Source organism: Falco peregrinus, chromosome W, assembly GCF_023634155.1.
Source record: "Falco peregrinus isolate bFalPer1 chromosome W, bFalPer1.pri, whole genome shotgun sequence".
Classification (NCBI taxonomy): Eukaryota; Metazoa; Chordata; class Aves; order Falconiformes; family Falconidae; genus Falco; species Falco peregrinus.
Window position 1 is genome coordinate 26,557,340 of NC_073743.1, and position 25,557 is coordinate 26,582,896.

Consider the following 25,557-nt stretch of genomic DNA (forward strand, 5'->3'; position numbering starts at 1 on the left):
TCACACCACAACATTGTTCTCACACCAAATCCAAAACACAGCACTGCACCAGCTACTAAGAAGAAAATTAACTCTATCCCAGCTGAAACCAGGACAACCTGTTTCATGTTTGTTTGGGTTTTTTTAATGGAAGTGGTGAGGATGGACATAAAAAAATTAAATGTTTTTATACTTTGCATGTTGAAGTGTTTCCATTATGCAAAGTTATCCTAAAACTTTGAAAGATACTTGTATGCTTAAAAAAAAAAAAAAAAAAAGAAAACTATTTTTTAAAAGTAAGTTACTGAAACAACTAATTTGTGTTCTCCTTAGGCTGCTGGTCTGGGTAGAATGAGACCCAACACCCTTGTTCTTGGATTTAAGAGAAACTGGAGAAAAGCTGACATTAGAGATGTTGAGACCTATATAAATTTTTTCCAGTAAGCAGAAAATGCAGAAATGTGGATAATTCTTATTACCAAATGAACAAAAATGAAACATAAGTAAAAGAATTTTTATTTCAGGAAGATCAGTTACACAAGCTTTCTTCTAATTGCTTTCAGATGCTTTCTAGTTTTCCACATTGCTGATCCAACAATCTTCAATCCAGTGTTTTTTTCTGATATGGAAATTAATAAGTAGCTGTTTTACAGTTTGAACAGAGTAAATTTCTATTTAATAACCCTTTCTGCATCTAGAGAGCATTGTGGCAGCAGATTGAGATTTAAGAGTTACAGTCATTGAGGATTAAGTCTAGAAAATGAATCGACCGTTATGTTAACTTTTCATCTTCTAGTTAAACCAGTAAAATATTCTATTGGATTTGTGTGGCAAGGTTTTGGTAGTGGGGGGGCTACAGGGGTGGCTTCTGTGAGAATCTGCTAGAAGCTTCCCGTATGTCTGATAGAGCCAGTGCCAGCTGGCTCCAAGACGGACCTGCTGCTGGCCAAGGCCAAGCTGATCAGCAACAGTGGTATTGCCTCTGTGATAACATATTTAAGAAGGGGGGGGAAATACTGCAACTGCAGAGAGAGGAGTGAGAATATGAGAGCAACAACTCCACAAACACCAAGGTCAGTGAAGAAGGAGGGAGAGGAGGTGCTCCAGGTACCGGAGCAGAGATTCCCCTGCAGCCCATGATGAAGCAAGCTGTCCCCCTGCAGCCCATGGAGGTTAATGGTGGAGCAGATATCCACCTGCAGCCCATGGAGGACCCCATGCCAGAGCAGGTGGATGCCTGAAGGAGGCTGTGATCCCATGGGAAGCCTGCACTGGAGCAGGCTCCTGGCAGGCCTTGTGACCCTGCGGGGGACCCACATTGGAGCAGTCTGTTCCTGAAGGACTGCACCCCATGGAAGGGACCCACGCTGGAGCAGTTCATGAAGAACCACAGCCCATGAGAAGGTTTCACGTTGAAGTTGTTCATGGAGAACTTGTCTCCTGTGGAGGGACCCCATGCTGGAGCAGGGGAAAAGTGTGAGGAGTCCTCCCCCTGAGAAGAAAGGAGCAGCAGAGACAACGGGATGAACTGACTGCAACCCCCATTGCCCCATTCCCCTGCACCACTCAGGGGGAGGAGGTAGAGAAAATCAGAAGTGAAGTTAAGCCCAGGAAGAAGGAAAGGGTAAGGGGAAAGTGTTTTAAGGTTTAGGTTTTATTTCTCATTACCCTAGTCTGATTTGATTGGTAATAAATTAAACTAATTTACCCAAGTTGAGTCTGTTTTGCCTGTGACAGTAATTGGTGAGTGATCTCTCCCTGTCCTTATCTCGACCCATGAACTTTTTGTTACCTTTTCTTTCCCCTATCCAGCTGAGGAGGAGTGTAAGGGACAAAAATAAGTTGACCTGGTAGAGTAACAAGACTGAATTGGCAGAACTGTTAGTGTACAGATAAGCGGCCAAATTTGGCAGTGAAACCGCAAGTGTGTGAACAGCTCATAATGAGCAACTGCTTTGCTACATGTAGACAAATTCCCAGGTGCTCTGCTGTATGTAGGCACATTCCAGGGCAGAACTTGGGTAGATAAGCAATTGTATATAACCAGCACTTATGTATGCAATAAACGATCTCACTTCTTCACTGACTTGGGGTCCGTGCCTTCATATGCCACAGAGGGGAGTGACAGAGTGGCTTGGTGGGCACCTGGCATCCAGCCAGGGTCAACCCACTACAAATTTTTATTGTAAATGATACACAGCACTGGACACCCAAAGTAATACAGTAGCCAACAAGCAGATGGGAAAGGAAATCCCAGTGTAATTTGTCAGTTGTGAAGGTCCAACCAGTTCTGATTGAAAAAATTAATATAATATCTTTCACTACTAACATATTTAAGAAAAACAAAACTTGCTTCTCACACTTGCACTTATACAGAGATTATTTTGTTGTTGTGATATGCTACTTAAATTGTTTTAGTTGTGCTTTACCCTTGTTGGTTACCATGCCTTTAAAAGAAAGAAGGGAAGAAGGATTACAGGTAGAGATTAAAACAAACCAAACTGGGATTAGAAGGGAAAAAAAACCCCAAAACCTCTCCCACCACCACTACCACCACCCCAGGTCCTTAAGAAAAATGCAGGACTCCCAAAGGCAGTGAAAAATAAGGGGAAAATTTGGTTAATTTTTCTTTGTGTGGAGGGGATCCACACCCACCCCCATATTGATTTGTAATGGCTTGTGCTGGAAGAACTCTTAGGGCCATAAAGTCATGTGGCTCTCCATATCCACAACAGGAAAACCTCAGGATGTAGCAACTATAGGTCAAGCATATTTTTGAAGTTTGAATTTTTAAAATTTCTGAAGAGCACAATAGGAACACATCTCATCTGCAGAGATTTAAAAAATTAAAGAATGTTTTAAAAATGTTAACTGATGGGAAAAAGATTTTTATTCCTATACCATAGTCAATTTTTATTGCATTTATTATGGAATATGTTGATACTTTGAACATTTCTCATCAAGTCTTACTACTTTTAAAGAATAGCGTTTAATGACGGAAATCTTGTGGTATTTCTGTCTGAGGAAAGGACATGGGATTTCTCGGAATCATTTATCTGATTTCAGAGGGCTGGAGCACCTCTTCTATGAAGACAGGCTGAGACAGTTGGGGTTGTTCAGCTTGGAGAAGAGAAGGCTCCAGGGAGACCTTATTGCGTCCTTCCAGTACCTAAAGGGGGCTTATGGGAAAGGTGGAGAGGGGCTTTCTACAAGGGCATGCAGTGATAGGACAAGGGGAAAATGGCTTTAAACTGAAAGAGGGGAGATTTAGATTAGCTATTAGGAAGAAATTCTTTACTATGAGGGTGGTGAAGCACTGGCACAGGTTGCCCAGAGAGTTGTGGATGCCCCATCATTGGAAGTGTTCAAGGACAGGTTGGATGGAGCTTTGAGCAACCTGGTCTAGTGGAAGGTGTCCCTGCCCATGGCAGGGGGCCTGGAACTAGATCAGGAGTCCTCAAACTTTTTAAACAGGGGGCCGGCACGCGGATGAAGTGGCAGGCAGTCATCTGCGACTGCTTGGTTTCCCCCCTCAACCCCCAGCGGGGGGGGGGGGGGGGGGGGGCGGGGGGGTTCTGTAAGTACCGGGGGCCATATTGAGGACCCTGGGGGGCCGTATCCAGCCCGTGGATCGTAGTTTAAGGACCCCTGAACTAGATGATCTTTAAGGTCCCTTCCAACCCAAACCATTCTATGATAAATGAATTATAGTTGTTTTAATGAGGTATGTATATTTAAAGTGCTGATGATTAATGGCTAATGCAAACTGGATTATATGACTAAGTTCATATTTTTATCTTTTAAATCTTGATTTTTCTGTCCTTCCTTTTCCTCAGACTTTTGTTCATTCATTTGTTCAGGCTTATTGCTTGTTTCTACAGTAATTAATTTTCTCCTAATTTATTTTTTAAAGGGGTAAGTTCCCCCATCAGATATAATGGAAATAAGCACATTAAACTTGTATCTAATTTAATTCTGAATTAAAATTTCATATCTTTTTTTAAGCCCCAAATGTTTTGGAACACTTCAGAAATGTGTAGCCTGCAGATCAAGGAGATGTCCTTGAAATAAATCCCATTTTTTGATGGAAGAAATCAAAATTTAGATTTCCCAATGGATTTTGTCATCGTCTCTGCAGAATTCAACTGACTTGTTCATGTTTCTTTTATTTAATGACCATTTTGTATAGGTGAGACAGAAAAGGGAACAGATAACCTTTATGTATGTTGCATTTCAGGACATGGTGTTCAGTTCACTAATGCAGTTGATAGTTTGGAGTTGAAACTAAAATTGTAACAGAAACATATGATTTGGAAGTTTAAAATGTAGTTTAGTCTCTAAAATTTGTTCAAAGAGGGTGCATAAAGTAGGTTTCTGGGGAAAGAATGCATTATAAAAGTGTTTTATTTCTGTTTCTTTTGTGTAGTGATGCCTTTGACATCCAGTATGGTGTAGTTGTCATCCACCTAAAAGAGGGCTTGGACATATCTCACCTTCAGGGACAAGGTAATATTTATTTTATTTCCTCTGGCAAATAGCTGTTATTTTAACACCACTTTCTGAAGATGTTAAATGAAGAATTTGTTTGGTTTTTTTAGCGAAAACCAAAATCACTCTTTTCATAGAATAAAAATTACTGAAAGGAATAGGTCTGTGTGGTGGGTTGACCTTGGCTAGCTCCCAGGTGTGTAGAGAGCTTTATGGCAAGTGCTGGAGGCCACGATGCCTGTGAAGGACCTTGAAGGCTAAAGAAGAAAGAAAGATAAGGTTGGCTGAACGCCCGGAAGACAAATGGGATACGAAGCAAGGCTGGAGCAGATGTGTGATGCCACGTCTTGGCAGCTGGCTGAGAACATGAAACTCACAGAGGTAAGAAAGAAGAGAGAAAAAAAAAATGCAAGAAGTTCAGTACGTTTGTAGCTTAGTAATTAACCAATTATATGTAGCCAAGAAGTGTGTGAACGGTATTGATTAACCAATGATATTTTAGTATGTTGCGCGTGAACAACGAACGAGAATATATAAGCATGGGGTTTGGACTAATAAAGGGTCTTCTGGTCAGATTCAGGAGTCCGTGTCTCAGTCTCCCCAAATGGTGATCCCTATGGTGGAGTTCCAAAACCTTGGAAGAATAAGGACGGAACTGAGCGACAAAGACGACAGCTCGTGGAAGAGGGCTGCGTTCTGGAGGAGACGTCTTGGCTGAACGATCATTCTGCTGGCTGGACCAGGCAGACAACCCAAACCCCGGGGACTAAGGAAACTAAGGAAACAATGCCTGTACGCATCGATACAGGTGAGCAGCCAAGAAACTTTAGAAGCTTTAAGAAATTTTAAGAAACTTTAAAAAATGGGTTCAAATATGTCTGCAGAAGAAAAAAGTATATTAAGGGTGTTTCAGCATATTTTGCACAAAAGAGGAATTGTATATGAAAAAAGTAATCTGGGACTGTTGCTAGCCTGGTTAAAGAGCCAAGGCACCCCAGCAACCTCTACAGAAATATTTGATGTTAAAATGTGAGAGTCAGCAGGAGAGCAAATTTGGGAAAAGGCATCTCGAGGAGACTTGAATGCTAGTCAGGTAATGACTACTTGGAGATTAGTGTTCGAGACATTGAAAGAGATGCGTGCAGAAAAACAGCTTGCAGATATTGCTAAGGAGGCTTGGTCGGAGACTGAGAAGGGGCAGGAAGCCAGTGTAACAACAAAACAAGATGTTGCTCAGCCGACGGAGCCGAGTGAGAGCAAGGCTGACACTGAGCATGTTTCTGATGAACTAGAAGGAGCAGTCGGAGGATTCAGATGAGGATGGACAAGGTGAAAATCTGTTAAATTTACGATTGGAGGATTTACAGTTAAAAAAGGAACAGTCAAAAGTAAGGAAGAAGCAAGTGGTGCGGCAGAGTGCTAATAAGGAAAGCAACAGTGATAATGAAAATGATATCGGGAGACGGATTAAAAAAGAGTGGAGGGGAGTGCACTTGGAAAGTATGAAAGAGGGAGTGCACGTGTTTCCCATGGTATTACAAGATAGACACCCAGGCCAATATCAGGCGTTTCACTGGGAAATGATTAAGGAACTACAGAAAACTGTAATGCAAAATGAACTATATTCTCCTTTCACACAAACTTGATTAGAGAATGTGATGATGGATCCGCAGCTAGTGACTGTTAGAATGGATCCGTGACAAAGTGCTGGACTTTCCACCTGATGGCACTTTGCAAATTCCTGCCTGGTAAGTGGTCAGCAGACAATTGTATGATGATGCTGCGCAGGGGGACTCCGCGTCGGGAATGCATTTAGCACCTTGGTGGCAAATTCTGACTACTCTTCGCCAAGTGTGGACTAATTCTACTAACAGTGCTAAACCAGGGGAAGCTGTAAATTCCAACGACAGTGCGACTCTTCTCGACACACTGTCAACGATGGTCTCTGCCCCCAAAGCTCCTGTCACTAATTGCAGCAACCCTCACAACACAGGACCAAGCACTGGAACAGGACAACTCGGACAATGATTTTATTGACACTGATAAACCTTTTGATCCAGGTCCTATAGATCCAGAAAAGGAGCTAGACCTTTTTCCTCCCTCCCCCGGTGCATTGACTGTATTTTCGGGGAGGGTGAAAGGGGGTCTGAGGGATTGGTGGCAGGAATGCAAGTGGGAAGAGCTTAAGCGAGGAGATTTGGGAGTCGCTGTGGCATGTTCAGTATTTTGTTAGACAAATCAACCTCCAGAGTGGCAGCTTGTGCAATACGAGGCTGTTAAAGAGTTAAACAAAGCAGTGCAGGAAGGGAGGATTCATAGTACATTTGCTATGTCCCTTCTTTAAGTAATTGAAGAGCCTTATACACTCACACCACATGACTGGAAGTCATTGCTTTGTATGGTACTAACTCTGATGCAGTAAATGATGTGATTATCTAATTTTTGTGAGCTATGTGTAGTGGCCTTGACTGAAAACCTTAATCGGGGAATTGCTGTTAACTATGAACAGTTGGCTGGAGAAAATAATTGTGCCGATTCTGTGACTCAGGCAAAGTATCCCAGGGACAACTATTTGCAAATGAAGGAGATGGCTATTAAGGCAGTCCGGATGCGGGAGTCTGGTTGAGCCTCTAGTGAGTCGTTCGCCACAGTCTTGCAGGGTCCTAAAGAGTCATATACTAACTTTATTGATCGGCTTCAGAATATTTTGCAACAAGTCGAGCATGAGGAAGCTCAAGGGTTGCTTTTAAAACAACTAGCTATGATAATGCCAATGAAAATTGTAAACGGGCAACTTTCAATTGCAACCCCAACATGTGTCAAATGATTGTAATGCAGAACTCACAGCAGACTGTAACTCTCAGGTTGAGTTCTGGAATGCAGCGTAACACATTTTTGCTTCTCTAATCTCTTCTGTAGGAATAGTACACGCTCTTAACTTGCTTAGTAAATTAGGCTGCTAGCTTGCTAAAGAAAGTAATACTACAAATACTATTTTTTTTTCTGGCTTTTTAATAGATGTTGATTCTGTCCGTCATATGTTGCTACAGAACCAAGATGCTATTGATTTTTATTATTGGCACAGGGACATGGGTGTGAAGACTTTGATAGGATGTGTTATGTGAATCTGAGTGACCATTCTGAATTAATTGACAAAAGTATACAAAACTTAAAAGCCTTAAACAAAGATCTGCAGCAGAGCCAGGGGCGGGATGCCTTTGGTCTCTTCTCACGGCTGGGAAACTTTGGGCCGTGGATCAAAAGTATTACAGGATTTATTATAATTACCTTAACCACCTTATTGATGTTTGCCTTATGTCTCCCATGCCTTTTTTCATGTATTCAGCGTTTAGTTCATTATAACATAAATCAAGTCATGGTCACCCAGCTACACATAACCTTTGCCTTGTTGCAATTAACAAGCAAAGAAGAGGAGGATAGACAATGTCTGAAGAGAGATATAGGAGAGGAAGATGGAGAATATCTCACCTAACAGGAGATGAGAGAACAGCTAGGTATTGTGAAGGAGAGTAGGAAAGATGAACATGGTTATCTAGTGATAAATAGGTGTCTGCATGCTTGTAGTGATATATAGCTATGTAACTGCATGAATGGTTCCTGCCCTGAGCCTGGTGGTGCATGCAGCTGCGGTTTGTGTCCGGGCTCAGAGATGTAAATATGGGCTTCTCTGTTAAGGTAAAGTGTCTGGTTGCATTAAAAAAAAAGTGACTTTAATAAGACTTAGAAAAACAATTGTGAACATAAGAACTTTTTCCAGTTACTCTTCTGTTTCTAGAAATATGCTTTTTCATCATGTGTGTTTTTCGGTTAAGGGGTAAAATGTGGAAACTAGATGTTAGGATGACAACTGCAACCTAATCTAATTCCAAGCAATTTGCGATAAAATGGACTTCTGAATTTTGTTCATAAATTATAATGGAGTGCTACATATATATAAATGCTAGAACATAACCCTATTTCAGTGTGACCAGAATTTAACATACAACTGCATCAGCATATTGACAGAATATCTTTTGAATTATTTCTTTTTTTTTCTTAACCTCTAAATTGGGAACAGCTCAAGGTGAAAAGACTGTGCTGGTGCTTCAGAAGGAATAAGTGTTCTTTGTGTACAGGTGAATTTAACACAGCTGAAAATTTGTTTTGGGTTAAAAGTCAAATATCTGTCACACCTTCATCACCACCACCACAACCTTTAAGGTCAGTGGAAAAAGTATTCTGTACTCCGTTGCAGCGGTGAAACTTCAGTTGAGCTGCATTAGTTTGTGTACTTAACTGCAACTCCTTTGGTGAAAATGAAGTTGTCATAGAAGTTAGACTTTAACTTGAGTAACATACCATTTGATACCTTGTAAGTGAGAAAGATTGTGTCCCGACAGCATGCCATTTCCCATACTTGTGCCTAGAATTATACTTGAAATCAGCTTGCGTGTTAAGTTTAAATGTAATCACACAGATATCTCAAAGTCCACAAAGATACAGTACTGCTTAGGGTATTCTTGCAGTATAGCAGGTGCAAAACCAGTTTTAAAGTTATGATCTAAAGAAGCGTTTTCTTTCAGGAACACCATTTTTCACTTCTAATAGATCATACACAATACAACATAATATCTCTCCATAAAGTGTCTTGTGGATAGAACGCATTCTACAAATTTGTATTAGAAATAGATGTTTGTATATTTAACCTGATGAAGTTGCCTAAGCTAAAGGATCATGACCTAGGTATTGTTATGAAGCTCAAAGACAGTGACAACAGTGATGGAGAAGAGTGATTTAACATGTAGTTGATTTATGGTTCATACAGGACTATATCATACTACATTTAATTCCAGTAATGATCTAAAGGTGTCCGTTCAGCTGTTTGTTTAGTTCTAAGTTTTCATTGTATGCTTTCAGGTTCTTTGAAAAACAGCAATAACAGTTGAACAATTATTTCAAGTACAGCTTTGTTCTACACAATTTCCACTTCCATGCTTTAGAATGGAGGCACAGTGGAACACTCGCCCAAGTGCAAGATTTCAAGAGCTTTTAAGTAGGTTTTATCTCTTTTTTTTTTTAGGATAGAAAATGTTTCTTAACAGCTTATATATAGAATTTTCAGGTTAAACACAATTTCTCATGCTCATTTATTTGATTAGAAGTTTCTGATGGAATATTATAATAAAATTTCCATAGCTTATTGCATGTTCTTATAAATAATCATAAACCTATATGTAGACCTCTGTATGAAATGCGCTGATAAGAAAAGTTTTACATTTTGTGAACCTGATTGAAATGTACAAATGTACACATAAAATAAGGCTAAAATTGGTAATTAAGTAATGAGAAAAAAAAATTAAAAAATGAACAGTCCATAACATGTTAAAGCAACTTTTTGAAAAAAAACCAAACCAAAACAAAACCAAAACCTAAAAGGGGGAATTGTACAGTATGGAGACAGTGGGTTGTTTTGACATTGATAATGTGCAGCTGTGGCTTTGCTTTGACGATGTGCAGCTGAGATCTTGCTGCAAAGAGTTAAATAAATTTGAGGGAGTATGAGAAGAAACCAGGATGAGACAGAAACAAAGGAGGAATGTGATCTCACCTCTAGAAGATAAGGAAACAGCATGAACAGTAGAGAGTAGCCTATAAGTGAACAGTGCTAAGGAATGCGTTGTATGAACCTTTCGGACCATTCGAAGTCAATTCACAGTTAGTTACAAAAATTGAAGGACATGTCAAATGACTTACAGCATGAACTATCAGGAGATTGGTTGCGGAATCTTTTTAAGTCATGGGGAATCACCAGATGGTTGCAGGAGCTTACAATACACAGAGGAATGTTGTTATTTGTAATTGTAGTTATATTGATGATTATTCCCTGTATGTTGAATTGTATAAGATCTATGATTCAAAAGCAGTTTAACCTGTATGTTGTTTCTGTTCAAAATAAAGAAGGGGGAATCGTAGAGAGCTTTATGGCAAGTGCTGGGGGCCACGATTCCTGTGAAGGACCTTGAAGGCTAAAGAAGAAAGAAAGTAAGATAAGGTTGGCTGAATACCCAGAAGACAAATGGGATATGAAGCAAGGCTGGAGCGGATGCGTGATGCCACGTCTCGGCGGCTGGCTGAGAACATGAAACTCACAGAGGTAAGAAAGAAGAGAGAAAAAAAAATGCAAGAAGTTCAGTACGTTTGTAGCTTAGTAATTAACCAATTATATGTAGCCAAGAAGTGTGTGAACAGTATTGATTAACCAATGATATTTTAGTATGTTGCGCGTGAACAACGAACGAGGATATATAAGCATGGGGTTTGGACTAATAAAGGGTCTTCTGGTCAGATTCAGGAGTCCGTGTCTCAATCTCCTCACAGGTGCTCACCAAGTCGCTCTATCACTCTCCCTCCTCAATAGGACAGGGGGAGAAAATACAAAGAAATGCTTGTGGGTTGAGGTAAGGACAGGGAGATCACTCACCAATTACTGTCATGGGCAAAACAGACTTGACTTGGGAAAGATTAATTTAATTTATTGCCGATTAATAACAGAGTAGGATAATGCAAAATTACATCAAATCTAGAAACACCTTTCCTCCACTCCCATCTTCTTGCCAGGCTCAAAATCACTCCAAAATCTTCTGCCTCCTCCCCCCTCCTCAAGTGGCACAGGGGGATGGGGAAAGGGGGTTGCAGCCACTTCATAACTCTTTGTCTCTGCTGCTGTTTCTTCCTCATGCTCTTCCCTTGTTCCAGTGTGGGGTCTCCCACAGAATACAGTCCTTCATGAACTTCTCCAACATGGGTCCTTCCAATGGGCTGCAGTTCTTCAAGAACTGCTCCAGAGTGGGTCCTTTCCATAGGGTGCAGTCCTTTAGGAATGGACAGCTCCAGCATGGGTCCCCCACGGGGTCACAGGTCCTGCCTGAAAATGCACTCCTTCTGGGTTCCTCTCCATGGGCTGCAGTTTCTGCCAGGACCCTGCTCCAGCATGGGACATCCACCTGCTCTAGCATGGGGTCCCCCACAGGCTGCAGGGTGGATATCTGCTCCACTGTGGTCATCCATGGGCTGCAGGGGGACAACCTGCCTCACCATGGTGTTCACCATGGGCTGCAGGGGAATCTCTGCTCTGGCACCTGGAGCACCTCCTCCTCCTCCTTCTTCACTGACCTTGGTGTCTGCAGAGTTGTTTCTCTCACATATTCTCATTCCTTTTTCCCAGCTGCTGTTGCACAGCAGTTTTTACCCCTTTTTAAATATGTTATCACAGAAGCACTACCACTGTCACTGATTGGCTCAGCTTTGGCCATCGGCCAGTCCATCTTGGAGCTGGCTGGAACTGGCTTTGTCCAACATGTGGGCAGCTTCTGGTGTCTTCTCACAGAACTCACCCTTGAAGCCTCCCTGCTACCAAAAACCTTGCCACAGAAACCCAACACAGCCTGACATCTGTAAGAAGTATACCCTATGTTCAGCAACAGAATTTTTTTTAATATATATACAACTATCTTTATGTGTAAGCTGTATGTACTTGCTTCCCAATGACTTAATGTTACTGAAAGAAAGAGGCTACCAAATTGACATCAATTACTTAAGACCCTAGTCTAGAAATTAAGAAAATATTTTAGCAAAAGTTGCATGAGCCAGTAATACTGTTATGTATTTTTTTCCCCTTACCTTAGCAGCTTAGAGACCTCAACAGAAGTCTGTCTTAAGTTTGGAAAGGTTTTGTATTTTCAATGTAGAAGACTTGCTTGCACTTTGTAGGTATTTCTCTTAAGTCCACTAGCATAATTTTAGTTGCATTTCGAGCACAATCATGAAGGAAGCCTTTGAACTTCATTGGCAACTGTCTACTGAATTGATAATGTATAATTTGTTTGTAGCCTGCTCCATGCAGTGTGGCTACAATGAGGAAGACTGCTTGTGGCATGCAACTCATGCTGTGTAGGTGGCACCCTGTGGAAAGAGAGGATGTTTTTTCCTTCCCTGGAAATATACAAAGGTGTTAGGATTTAGGGAGAGGCAGAGAACTTATTGCTATGTACAAGAGGGCAAAGCAGTATGAGAAAAACAGTAAGGAGTGGCCTGTTTTTCACACAGGACACTGCTGAGATTGGGAAAGCATAACTTCAAGGTGTCAGAAAAGTCTTATTAGTATCCACAGGGGTCTGTGTTGAGTTTGCTTCAACTCAACCATCAAGTAGCTCAACTGAAGCCAATCCTGGAAGAAAACTTGGTGGTCTGGGCCGTGGCTGGGGCCTTGTCTAAGGCTCATCCTCCACTTGGGGTTAGACTTTGTATTTTTTCTCCTTTTGCATGGAAAATGTTGCACCAATATCCTCCCCCCACATATGTTTAAACAAAAACCAAGGTCTCCATGTCAGATAGAATTAGTAGTGTGACACCATTAATATAATAGCAGAGAATGTGATAACTTTACCACACGTTTCATACTTAAGGCATCTTGTCAGCCATAGAGTTCCATTAGCAACACTTGAAAAACTCTTTTGCTATACAAATGCTTAGTTAACATTATTCTGGTATCAGTAGCTGTCTTTTGTAATTATTGTTTCTTTTATTAAAGTTGGGGGGGGGGGGGTGGTGTCCTAAAGGCTTTTCCTTTTGATCAAAGGAGGAAAATTTTTGCTAAAATGAGAAAAATTTCTAGCCAATGTTTCTGTTTAGCTCTTAATTTTTTCAAATTCTATTTATGCCAGAGGTACTGTGTATTGATACTTTTACATTTTTAAAATATGCATATAATATAAACATGAAGTTTGTACTTTCTCAGTAGTAGCTAGCTGTTTTATGTTTAACCTACAGTAATGCGATAGACACCAAAAATCTGGGAAGGAAGTAGCAGGAATCAAAAGCTATTTTCAAAGGAGGAGCCTCTTTGTACTTTGAATCAGTTTTTATAAGTTTTTGTTGTTTTCCATAGCATAGCAGTTGTAGTATAGTTTAACCAACTGTGAACTATTCCAGTACAGTCACATATCTCTGTCTGATACCATTTGGCACAAATAAGTGGTTTATAATGCATTTCTTTGCTTCCTCAAATAAGAGATACTCTCATTCTAAGAAAAATCTACATGTTCCAAGGATGTCATAGTAAAAGTGGATTATAGCAAGAAGGCTGAGACAGATGCTTTTTCTATAGCTTTTGTTCTGTCATCTAGTGAAAACACTCCTGTTCTACATAAAGGTAACTTTCTAGTTAGCAATGAAACTTGAATTCTCACTCTTTCTCTCTCTGGTTCTGTTTTCATTCTCTCCCCCACCTTCCCCCAAGGAATTAGATAAGGTTGGGTTTTTTGGTCTGGGGAACTGAAGTGTCTTATGCTTTTCTAGCCATTGATGTCTAATCATTTAAGTATTTTGTTTTAGAATTTACCAGTACATAAAATAAATCTTTGAGCTCTAGGCCTCTAAATAAAATAGTTGGTAGACTACAAACTACAATGAATATTTTTTTTGTTTTAAATAGTTAATGAGATTGGTGAGAAGCAGTCCATAAAGCTATATATTGAAAGTGCTACTAAATTTATGAAGGGTTCATTACCTCAGACTAGAATTTTTTATTATATTCATATTAACAGGCACAAATAATTCAAGATACGATACTTTAACATTAACTGTCTTTCCTCTTTTTAAGGAAAAAGCTTAAAGTGACTTTATAGTTAAATGAGAAATGTTTGGATTTGTTTCTTGGGTGCGTTTCTTTTTAAGTACAAGTCATTCTTAGGACGCTTTTTTCATATGAAAACCCATTTCATTCTACATCTTTATTTTCTAAGGTTTTTTTTTTAATATAAAACAGTTGTGTTTTCATTAACATCACAAAGGAAATTAACCTTTTCATTTTTTATTTTTAAACATGTTCCAGAGGACGAGGAGGATGGAAAGACTCCAATGCAGTCACTGTTGAAAAAAAGCAGGCATTTTTCACCATTTTGTGTTAAATCATTCTTTCGCGTTATTAATTTTTATTTTCCTTTCACACTCTTTCTTGTATATGCACATGTGTGTGTGTACCAGAGAGAGAAAATATCAACCATACAATGTTAATTTTTTTCTTTATACTTGAGTTGGAATATGGTCGGTTCATCTTCAAGGATTAGGTTGTAGTAAAATGAAAGTTTGTGCAAGTTCCCAGAACAGGATGTTACTGTGTATGCACAGTAGGATTGTGTATGCATCCAAAATATGATTGTTGGGTGGTTTGGGGTTTTTTGGTTGGTTGGTTGGTTTTGAGTGGGTTTTGTTGATTCTTTTTTTTAACTTTGTTCTTTATAATTTATATTGAAATGTATCCAGGAGCTTGCTTAGTTCTCTGAGTCTCAGACATTTTACTGGATCACTACTTGATTTAGGAGTAAGGGAAGGATTATCTAGTGTTATACTCTCAAGGGTTGTTTCAGTCTATTCAATAGATCTTCTGAAGCCATAGTTGTTGGTATAGTATTTGGAATTGTTCAATAGCTTACAAAGCAAAGGATAATATAGACAAACAGTGAGTTTATTGTCTGAAATAACATGAAGTAGTCATTCAAATAGTATGAATAGAGATTAATTAGGATGAATTAAGCAGTTCTTGGTTTATTTTAGTCTTTTTTTGAAAGTTAAGCAAATACTTTTGCCTCAACTAAAATACATCCAACTCTTTTGACATTTACTTCATAATTTTGACAGCTAGAAGCTGTTATTTTTTAATAATGGAAAGTGAGATTTCAGCTTGAAGTACAAGATGGCAGTTTGGAAGAAGTCCCAGTATGCAATATAGTAGTATAGTAATTTAAATCAGTCACAGATGTACTCTGAATTTAAAAATTCCTAATAAGGCAAGGACTGAGATGAATATCAAACTCATGTTTCTTGTTCAAATGCAGATTTAAGCTAAGGGAAATCAGTTAGTTTTTTTTCTAGAGTTCTTTTATATATTTATATGTATTTAATTGAAAATGCCATTGTAGTCTTGTTTTAATAAGTATCTATACATTAGATACAACAGCTGTCCTGGTTACACAAAACTAGTCTATATTGTGCTTCAGAGCCTTGCACATGTAAAACAGTACTTTCTACAAAAGACAGAATTTCAACAGTGGGAGCTAGCTTTTCTATTGACCAGATGCTTAAAAAAAAATGGATTTAAGGAATGAAGAACAGTGCTTAGGAGGTGGTTCTTATTTATAAATTAGAGTCTATATGTTTCTCAGGGGAGTAAGATTTTTGTCATGCAAGAGCAATGCAACAGCACATGATCTAATGCTCTGAAGTATGTATGTGATATTAGTTAAATTGTTCAGGCAAATGACTATGTAAAGTTCTTGCAAATTATTTATTTGTCAAATGTCAGCTAGATGACTTGAAGGTATAAATCTGTAGCTGCTGAACTTGTGAGTTTGTGAACTCCCTAAATATAGCTTAGTATATATCTATTCAATCAAAATTTGGAGTCTAGAAAAAGAAAATTTTAAAATTACTTCTATTTCAACTTACAGATATCACAAAATATTAAGATGTTGCATTTGGGCTTTGGGGTTATTAAGCAAAACAGTTAAAAAATAACCTGCCATTAGATATTTTTTCCAGACTCAAATGGCCCATCTTCTCCTTTAAATTTGGCTGACCAAAGACTTCTTCATGTTAGTACCCAGTTTCAAAAGAAACAAGGCAAAAGCAATATTGATGTCCGATGGCTCTTTGATGATGGAGGCAATGTACTTTGTACTTTATCAACAAGTGTTTGGAAAACAATATTGAAGTGATTTTGAATTAATTGTTGATAGATATCTTTCAGTCCATACATAGATTACAAAGTTGTACTATTAAACGCTCTTCTTAGAAGATACTATGTTTTCTGATACGTTCCTAAACTGGTCAAAATGCAGGTTTGACACTGTTGATTCCTGTCGTGGTTTAACCCCAGCTGGCAACCAAGTACCACGCAGCTGCTCGCTCACTCCCCCCGCAGCCAGAGAGATGTGGAAGAGAATCAGAAAGGAATGTAAAACTCAAGGGTTGAGATGAGAACAATTTAATAGGTAAAGCAGAAGCCACACACGCAAGCAAAGCAAAGCAAAGCAAAGCAAAGCAAGGAATTCATTCACTGCTTCCCATCAGCAGGCAGGTGTTCAGCTGCGGCGAATGAAGAGACGGGACGCAGCTTGATGCAAGCAAATGTCAATTTATTGTACAGAAGCACGCGTTTTTATACACTTTCAGAAGCTGCGCGTTTTAAACAGATTGGTTCTTGAAGCTAAGCATTGCATACTAGGCAATCCCTGATTGGTGGTTAACTACCATCAATTAACAGCAAGGTGTTACCTTTCCTTGGCGCCATCCGTCTCCCACTCCCCTGTGCTCTGTAAACATGTCTCATCATGTTAATTGTTGTCTAGACAAGCTCGAGCACATTCCCCTCAGCTAACTGATTGCCACGCATGGTCCTAGTTTCCAGCCCGCTCCTGCATTCAGCCATCCCCAGGAAAGCAGGGCTCCATCATGCCTAATGGTTATTCAGGAAGACAAATGCCATAATGCTGGATGTCCCGTCCCGTCCCGTCCCTTCTTCTTCCCCCAGTTTATATACCAAGCATGATGTCATATGGTATGGAATACCTCTTTGTCTAGTTTCAGTTACCTGTCCTGGCTGTGTCCCTTCCCAGTCTCTTGTGCCCCTCCAGCCCTCTCACTGGCAGGGCCCAAGAAACTGAAAAGTCCTTGACTTAGTATAAACATTACCCAGCAACAACTAAGAACATCAGTGTGCTATCAACATTGTTCTCACATCAGAGCCAAACACAGCACTGCACCAGCTACTATGAAGAAAATTAACTCTATCCCAGCTGAAACCAGGACAGTTCCTTATCTTCTTACAACCTAGAAAAAGTGGAAAGATTGTAAGATCAGAGTGTTCGTTGGTGGAAAAATAAACAGTATTGATCATAACAGAAGAGCGTAAGTTTGCCTCTAAAAATTTTATTTCAAATGCTAACATAGTATACATTAGATGACTTTCTCTTACAAGTAGCCTTCTTTCAATTGTTCTGTAGCAGAGGTTTAATCATACTCTCTTCTCCCTCCACCAGAATAGTTCCATTCCCCCAAATTATGTTGAATGAGATACCTCAGGTTACACTAATTTTTCTGTAATGTTGTCTGGCACTAATGTTGTCTCTGTTCCTCAAATATTTTCTGGGGTGGGCTTTAAGGAAGGGCTCTTCTCTTATTTTATGCTTTTAAAAATTTATTTTCCGAAGTATGTTGATCTGTAGCAGTATGGCAGATTTGTATAATAGTTCTGTTCAAACAGGGATTTTTTCCCCTCTACTTCTATCACACTTGAGGGGTGGTGTGGGTGGTGTTTGTTTTTGTTTTCAAACTAGTGTTTTTAGTACCAAGTGCCTGACTACCTTGTAAATTATAAAAGAAATGCTCGCTGTATAAAGGCTTGTTTTTCTGATGCAGGATGGCTACTTTGCTCAGCAAATTTCAGATAGATTTCTCAGACATCATCATCCTTGGAGATATTAATACTAAGCCAAAGATAGAAAAGTAAGTCTCAAAAAAATCACCCCAAAAAACCTGATTGTAAGGTGAAGTCTTCATTTATTTCATGAATTTAGAATATTTTGTTCTTAAGAATTTTGATAAAGTAGGTCCTATAACATAGTTCCCGAAAAACGCGAGAAATTAAATAAGCTATAACTATTTTATGATTCTAGAACTTTCTATTTTATAACATTGGTTTTTTTAAATTTCTGGTCTTTAGACTGTGTGGTGGGTTAACCTTGGACTGCAGCCAGACCCCTACAAAGCTGTACTCTCACTCCCCCTTCTCAGCAGGACAGGGGTAAAAAGTAAGATGAAAAATCTTATGGGTTGATACAAGGACAGAGAGATCATTGTCATGGTTTAACCCCAGCCAGCAACTAAATACCACGCAGCTGCTTGCTCACTCCTCCACCCCACCCCCAGAGGGATGGAGAGGAGAACTGGGGAAAAGGTAAAACTCAAGGGTTGAGATAAAAACTAATTAATAATTTAAATAAAATAAAAACAATAATAATAATAACAATTATAATGAAAAGGAGGGAGAAGGGGAGAGGAATAAAATCCAAAGGGAAGGGAGAAAAGAAAACTAGTGATGCACAGTACAGTTGCTTACCACCCACTGACCAATGCCCAGCCAGTCCCCAAGCAGCGATTGGCAGGCTCTGGACAACTCCCTCCAGTTTATATACTAAGCATGATGTTCTATGGTATGGAATACCCCTTTGGCTAGTTTGGGTCAGCTGTCCTGGCTGTGTCCCCTCCAGTCCTCTCTCTAGCAGGGAATGAAAAGCTGAAAAGTCCTCTACTGAGTATAAACACTACTTAGCAACAACTAAAAACATCAGTGTGTTATCAACATTATTCTCACACCAAATCCAAAACACACTACTATACCAGCTACTGGGAAGAAAATTAACTCGATCCCAGCTGAAACCAAGACACAACCCCAGGTCCTTTTCTGCCAGCTAGCTTTCCAGCCACTCTTCTCACTCCTCTCTCCCATAGCATGAAGGTTGTTGCTGATATACTGACTAGTACCATATTTGTTTTAATATGGCTGTTCTCTTTATTGTTCCAGTATTGCAGCTTTTGAAGAAATGATAGAAGCATTCAGACTTCATGAAGATGATAAAGAGCAAGAAGTTGTAGATAAAATGAAGGAGAGTGAACCCTGGAGGATAACAGATAATGAACTTGAGCTTCACAAAACAAAGGTGCTGTATTCTTTGAATAGCTATGCTAAATGTTGATTTTTTTCCTCTCCTCCTACTGGCATTTGTGGATATAATAAGCTGATTCTTGTTATTATCTTCCATAGATGCTTTTATGAATAACTCATGGAAAGCAGCATCTTTATAGTTAATGAACTAGTTAATTCTTTGCTGTTCCTGATGTCCACAAACAACCCCAAAACTTTTCAGTGAGATACTTGCAGCAACACATTCTTTTGTCTGCTGATTGATAGCTTGTTTCTGCAGACACTAGCCAGCAGGCTAACAAAACTTCAGCTGACCTGAGAACAACAGAACTATAAGAAATGGCTAACTCCAAATGTTTGCTGCAACAAGCACTATAGCTGATGTGAAAGAGAAAACTGAAAATGACTGTATGAATACAAGTTTAAGAAGTCATCAGTAGTAGAATGGTGGGGAGCTGCTTAAGATGCTAAGCAAGGATACAGTAGTATAAAAAGGAGGTCCATTACAGAGAGAGGCTTGCCAAACAAAGGTGGGGTTTCTGTAACAGTGGCTTCCTATTAGCTTACAGGAAATAGTTAAACAAACCTTGGAGAGAGTTTAGGGGGCTCTTGCTTCCAGCAGTTGTGAAGGACGATATCATTAGTAAAGGGACTATCTTAAAAGTAGCTTTTGTAGTATTTCACTTATTTGCACGTTCCTAAGCTTACCATTTTTTTTTTCTCTCATGGCCTTTGAACCATAGATATCTCAGACAAATGAACAAGTTACCAAACTGAGGGATAAAGTATATGCTTTCTATAAATGACACATACCAATTGATCACAACTGGGTTTTGTTTCTTGGTTAAATTATTTTTTTCTAGTTTATATATATAAAAAAAAGATCTTCCTAACAAATTTCATTTTAAATACAGACTTATCATCGGATTAGGCTAAATGAGTTGCTGAAAGAACATTCAAGTACAGCTAACAATTGCTATGTAAGTAAATATTTTTTATGGTGTCACATGAAAAGGGGGGGGGGGGGATCCTCTCAACCTCAGGTGTTTGATCTGTCTATTAGTGCCCCAGGAAAGCTGAGACCCTTGTGCCCGACCAGTCTGTCGTCAGTGTCCCATTACAGGGACCCTTCACTGAACAGTCTCACTGGATCAGAGGGCAATTTGACTGACTTGTTCAGGGAAACACACCAACAGCATCAGGGGGACCCCTCAGTGGGTCTTCCCACTTTATTCAAATAAGTTACCTGCTGCCAGCAACTGCTAGCACCCACAAAGGATTAATACTAACAGTTTACAGAATAACACTCTTTCTTAATATAAAATTGTGACAAATTAAGGTTCGTGATTGCAGGTGATAGGGACTGTCTGCAAAAGCAAACTTGAAATGATATACAACCAAACTACATACAACTAAACTATAACCGCTAATAACAGCTAGCGTGAGTTAGTTATTAAGCATGCATAAGACAAAGTTCTTACCCAATAGGCGTCCCTATGGGGGAGAAGAGAGGTTCAGCCCGTCAACTGATCCCAGGAGTTACGATGGAATCTTCCCCTACTTCTCCCCTCCTCTATCCACGTTTTATACTTCATAGTATATTGCATATTCATTCATCATACACAGGACTGGTTACCAGTTTCTCACTTCTAATGCAAATTAGTACACATCCTGAGATAGCACTACTGAAGTTCTCTACTAACTACACGTGCTCCTCAAGCAGGGTTTTGCCCTCTTTCGGGGGGGGGGAATTTGAGTTGGAGCTTGCGATCTCCCACTACCACTGTTATCTTTGTCCTATTTTCAACTAATTTTCTGTTGATGTCAGTGCATTGCAACACCTTATCATCCTGTTTCCTCTCATAGCCAGAACTACCCTCACTTGAAGGTTTCTTTCTGCATAACTTAGATAACAGTGTTCTTTTCAGTATCTGTTCTCATGCTCCCCAAGGCTGACTACCTTGATTAGAAGTCCCTTCATTCGTAACAACTTTAGAGAGTGAGTCAGTTTGACCTAGCTTTGTGAACACTGAATCAGAGTTGGGTAATCCGGGAGTTTAGACAACAGTTCCCCCCCTGCCCTGGACTTATTTCAGTTTAGGACTAGTCCATTTCCATCACATTTAGGTGGCGCTTGAGTGACTCTAGTCATACATATTGTTATTACTAACTGGTATCATGTGCCCAGTGAGGTGTAGTAGTACCTTGGAGGCAGGTAACTTTGAGATGGAGGTGTGTGTTAGTATTACAATGAGATTATTTCATTTTGCCTCAGTGGTTGGCTCAGCCACAGACATCTCATGGATTCTTCATGTGACAACTGGTATGCAGCTTATCAGCTGTGTGGTGACATCAAGTTCCCATCCCTGCAGGGAGCATGACAGAGCATGGCCGCAGGGTCTCCACTCCTCTCCATCTTCTGTCACTCCTATCAGCATGTGCTGAGCTGGCAGGGTGCGTTGCTTAGGGAACTGTGATGATGTAGATTCCATGCATGCCAGCCATCCTGAAGGCGATAGCTGTATTTTACCCTAAAAAGCTTTCTGTAATACTTCGCTTCTATTAGGACCCAATTTTTCTCTAATTCCCCCCTTCAAGGTGATTTTCCCACATATGGTTATTCTAATTGATATAGTACTGTGATTTGAACTATAAATATATGTAAATATGGGTTAGGAAGAAGACTGTGCCTTGACATTAAAGCATAGAAATACTCGAGCAAGTTTCAGTAGTGGAAGTAATTACTGATGTGTAAAAAATGGCCTAAGTATTTTCATGCTTTTGATATGTTACTTCAGATGACTACCTTCATATCTGCAGTGTGGTGTGATTCTCACATTCATTCCCCTCTCACATGCCAACTATTCCCTCCTCTTTCACATTCTTCCTTTCAACTGTTTTTTTCTGGGAAATCTCTCTAGATAAAAGTACTTTTGATCAACATTATTTGCTGAGGCATTTCCATGGAACTACAATCAGAATGCAGATTGTAGCTTCTTCACCATGTTTTTCTTTAGGAGCCTGCTTCAGAGCTCCATTAAGTAGTACCACAAACAGAGTTTGAGCAGTGCAAGTAGACTTCCAGTAGTTTTTCAAAAGACGACAATATGGTGTGTTTTGGAAGGGTTGTGAGAAAGATAAATAGACTGCAACAACTTAGCACCATAAGTAAAAGTTCTATTTTAAAGATTTGAAGAGTCTTTAAAGAAACTTTCTCCAACTGAGAAGTCATTGTGAAGCTGCCTGAATATAAAATGGTGATAAGAAGCCGAAAATGAAGTGTAGGGCCTGAGAAACTGAAAAGAGCTTGACTTAGTATAAACATTACCCAGCAGCAACTAAAAACATCAGTGTTCTATTGTTGCGACGGAGGGAAGACACAGTCACTCAATATGAGTGATCAGCAGACTTCGTTTATTGTCCCTTACAGTCACCTTTTATGCCTTGTTATAATTAGCTCATACATATTACAAAAGTTAAGCTCATTATTGGTTAGTTGCCTAAATACCAAGCCCGCCCCTAGTTTCTCTTCTGTAGTTATCTGTTCCCACCTGCAACATTCTTTTCCCACCAAAATCTTCCTGTTATTGTGTAACAAGAACAGCCAAAGACAGTGTATTTTTGCTTTACTTCAGATAAGCTGAGAGCGATGTGCATTTTTGTCCAGCCAGCTGGACTATGTCTATGTGACCTTTTTCAGCTAGCCAGTTATCCACAATTCCCCCGTTTTTATTTTGGGCGACACAGGCTTGGTTGACCACTTTCAATAACAGCGTTTTAACACAGGAAAATACACAGCCAACTTATAAAATCTCAGTTCAGAAGTATAATTCCTGAAATACTTGAAAAATAAAGTTAGCTTGAGGCTTTAATTCAGATGCTCTTTCTGTTCCAGTGATATAAAAAGTTTAAAAACTTCAAAGGTAATTTTACAGTTCTGAACATGGACTAATGCAAGCTCAAAACCCAAAAAGAAAACAAACTGATGTTTGACTAGGAATATTTGCAAATATTTTAGCGGAAAATCCCTGACCATTAACAATTTTCTGTCCAAATAACAACTGCCCTTATGCAACCAACCAGTCCATACATTTTCTGAAGAATACCTCATTGATATCAAAGAATTAACAAAGGGGAAAAATTAGTTCTAAGCTATATACATTCATAAGTGGATTTTTCAATAGTTACATACAGATTTACACACTAAGCCATAATGGCTTGTAGGTGATACACACAAGAAGAGTACGTTGCTTATCTGTCTGAGTGTCTATGCTGAATTTGACAGCTATGCCACAAGCCAAGCCTACATGGGTGCTGTATGTTATGCACGTTCCTTAACAAACAGAAGTATAATAGACAAATTCCCAAGATCTAGTCCCCAACCTAATTATATTATTTTGTAGCCAATTAAGGAAAATAACACAAATGTGCATATCTACATGTGCACACACCTTTTAGTTCAGAATCAATCTGTGATAAAAGGCCTTAGCCTTATGGCATCATCGAATCTTAACGAGTACAGTAATTAAAAATGCAGTCTTACTGTAAGTGCGATTTATGCTGACATTCCCTCAAATGCTACACGTGAGTATTTCTCACTCAACTGCCTCAAGTTAAAATAGTAGTATTTGTTAATATGTATTAAAAAATCATTAATTCTCTACAATAGCAGTTGACTTCCATAACACTATGTAAGCAAAAGAGGCTTAAGATGGGTTTTCTGAATGCTAACAATTTATTTTAGACTGTCTAAACTCAGGTCTTGAAAGATTTCACTCTGCCAGACATAGAAACACTGTTGCACTCCAGTTGTGATATCCCTTTTCCCAAGTTGTCACATGCACATCTCGCTCAAGCAACATTATTGTCAAAGTTTCTCTCTGCTACATAAAAGCATATTGCACTTGTAGATATAAAAGACAGCACCCTTACTTAGATTATTACCTTATTACCTCATAACTCTTAGTATACCTTGTATCTCTGATTTCATCACTTCAAAAATTCACCAGAAGCAGATAAAACCACAGCATCAGACTAAACTACACCTTAACTGCTGATTCAAATAAAGGCATTCTCTTCAGATATGCCTAATGCTTACAAATAATTTTGGCTGGTTTTGATCAAAAAACTATTATTGCAATAATGATCAAAAATAATAATCCCATTTGCAAAATGCCTTTAAGCCAGCCTCCTAGTCCCAACCAATTTCCACATTCAGAATACAGCATAAATACAGAATACAGAATAAATTATCTCCATCAAGGCAAAAAGGCTTCTCTTTAAGCACAGAGATGTTTGATAGTTCAAGGCAGAAACCCATTTCTTGTAGGGGACATCTGAAGCACTTTTTTTGGTGGGTTTGTAATCAATTCCGTATTTTTCCTTGAGAAGCTTAAGCTGTTCCTCTTGTTTCAGGAGTGTTTCCAACTCTGATGTGTCGAATAGGTCCGTATTTCCCAAAGATATCATACATTTCCTCCGCTGTGATTTTATACGGCAGGTTCCGAATATAAAGGATCCGATTGACCTCTGGGGGCAGCCAGATGTTAGCTTGCTTGGCCGCTTGCATTGCCATGGCGCCGATCGGAGGGGGGGGGGGGATGGTGCCGCCTTGGAGAGAAACCGTGGCCGGGAAGGGGCCTGCCGGGCCGCGCGCCGCCGCTCGCCGCTGCCGCAGTGGACCCGGATCCTATCCCATACGCTAATAACCCGGGTAATGCCTTTTTACAATCTATGTCCTGGACGCTCCACTTTTCTAAAAAGCATATGAGCGAATCGTACGTCGCTTGTCCCTCCATACCTTCGTCAGCGCTGTTGCAGCCTTTGCAAGACTTCGGCGACGCGTGGCCGGCGGGACCCTCTGTAGGTGCTCCCGGGCGCGGGGACTGTGCCCTTCCGCCTCCTGCGCTGCTTTCAGGACCGGTACCCGAATCTCCGTCGAACCGTGGCTCGCAGGTTCAGCCCTCTCTAGGGTCCCTGTTCGGGCGCCATTTGTCGCGACGGAGGGAAGACACAGTCACTCAATATGAGTGATCAGCAGACTTCGTTTATTGTCCCTTACAGTCACCTTTTATGCCTTGTTATAAATAGCTCATACATATTACAAAAGTTAAGCTCATTATTGGTTAGTTGCCTAAATACCAAGCCCGCCCCTTGTTTCTCTTCTGTAGTTATCTGTTCCCACCTGCAACATTCTTTTCCCAAAGCAATCTTCCTGTTATTGTGTAACTTTTGCTTTACTTCAGATAAGCTGAGAGCAATGTGCATTTTTGTCCAGCCAGCTGGACTATGTCTATGTGAACTTTTTCAGCTAGCCAGTTATCCACAGG

The 25,557-nt window shown here is 39.8% G+C and overlaps 1 pseudogene; it reads left to right on the forward strand.

Annotated features, from left to right (window-relative positions):
- LOC129783072 (solute carrier family 12 member 2-like) overlaps positions 1-25,557 on the forward strand; it is a 67,165-nt pseudogene that overhangs the window by 37,874 nt on the left and 3,734 nt on the right.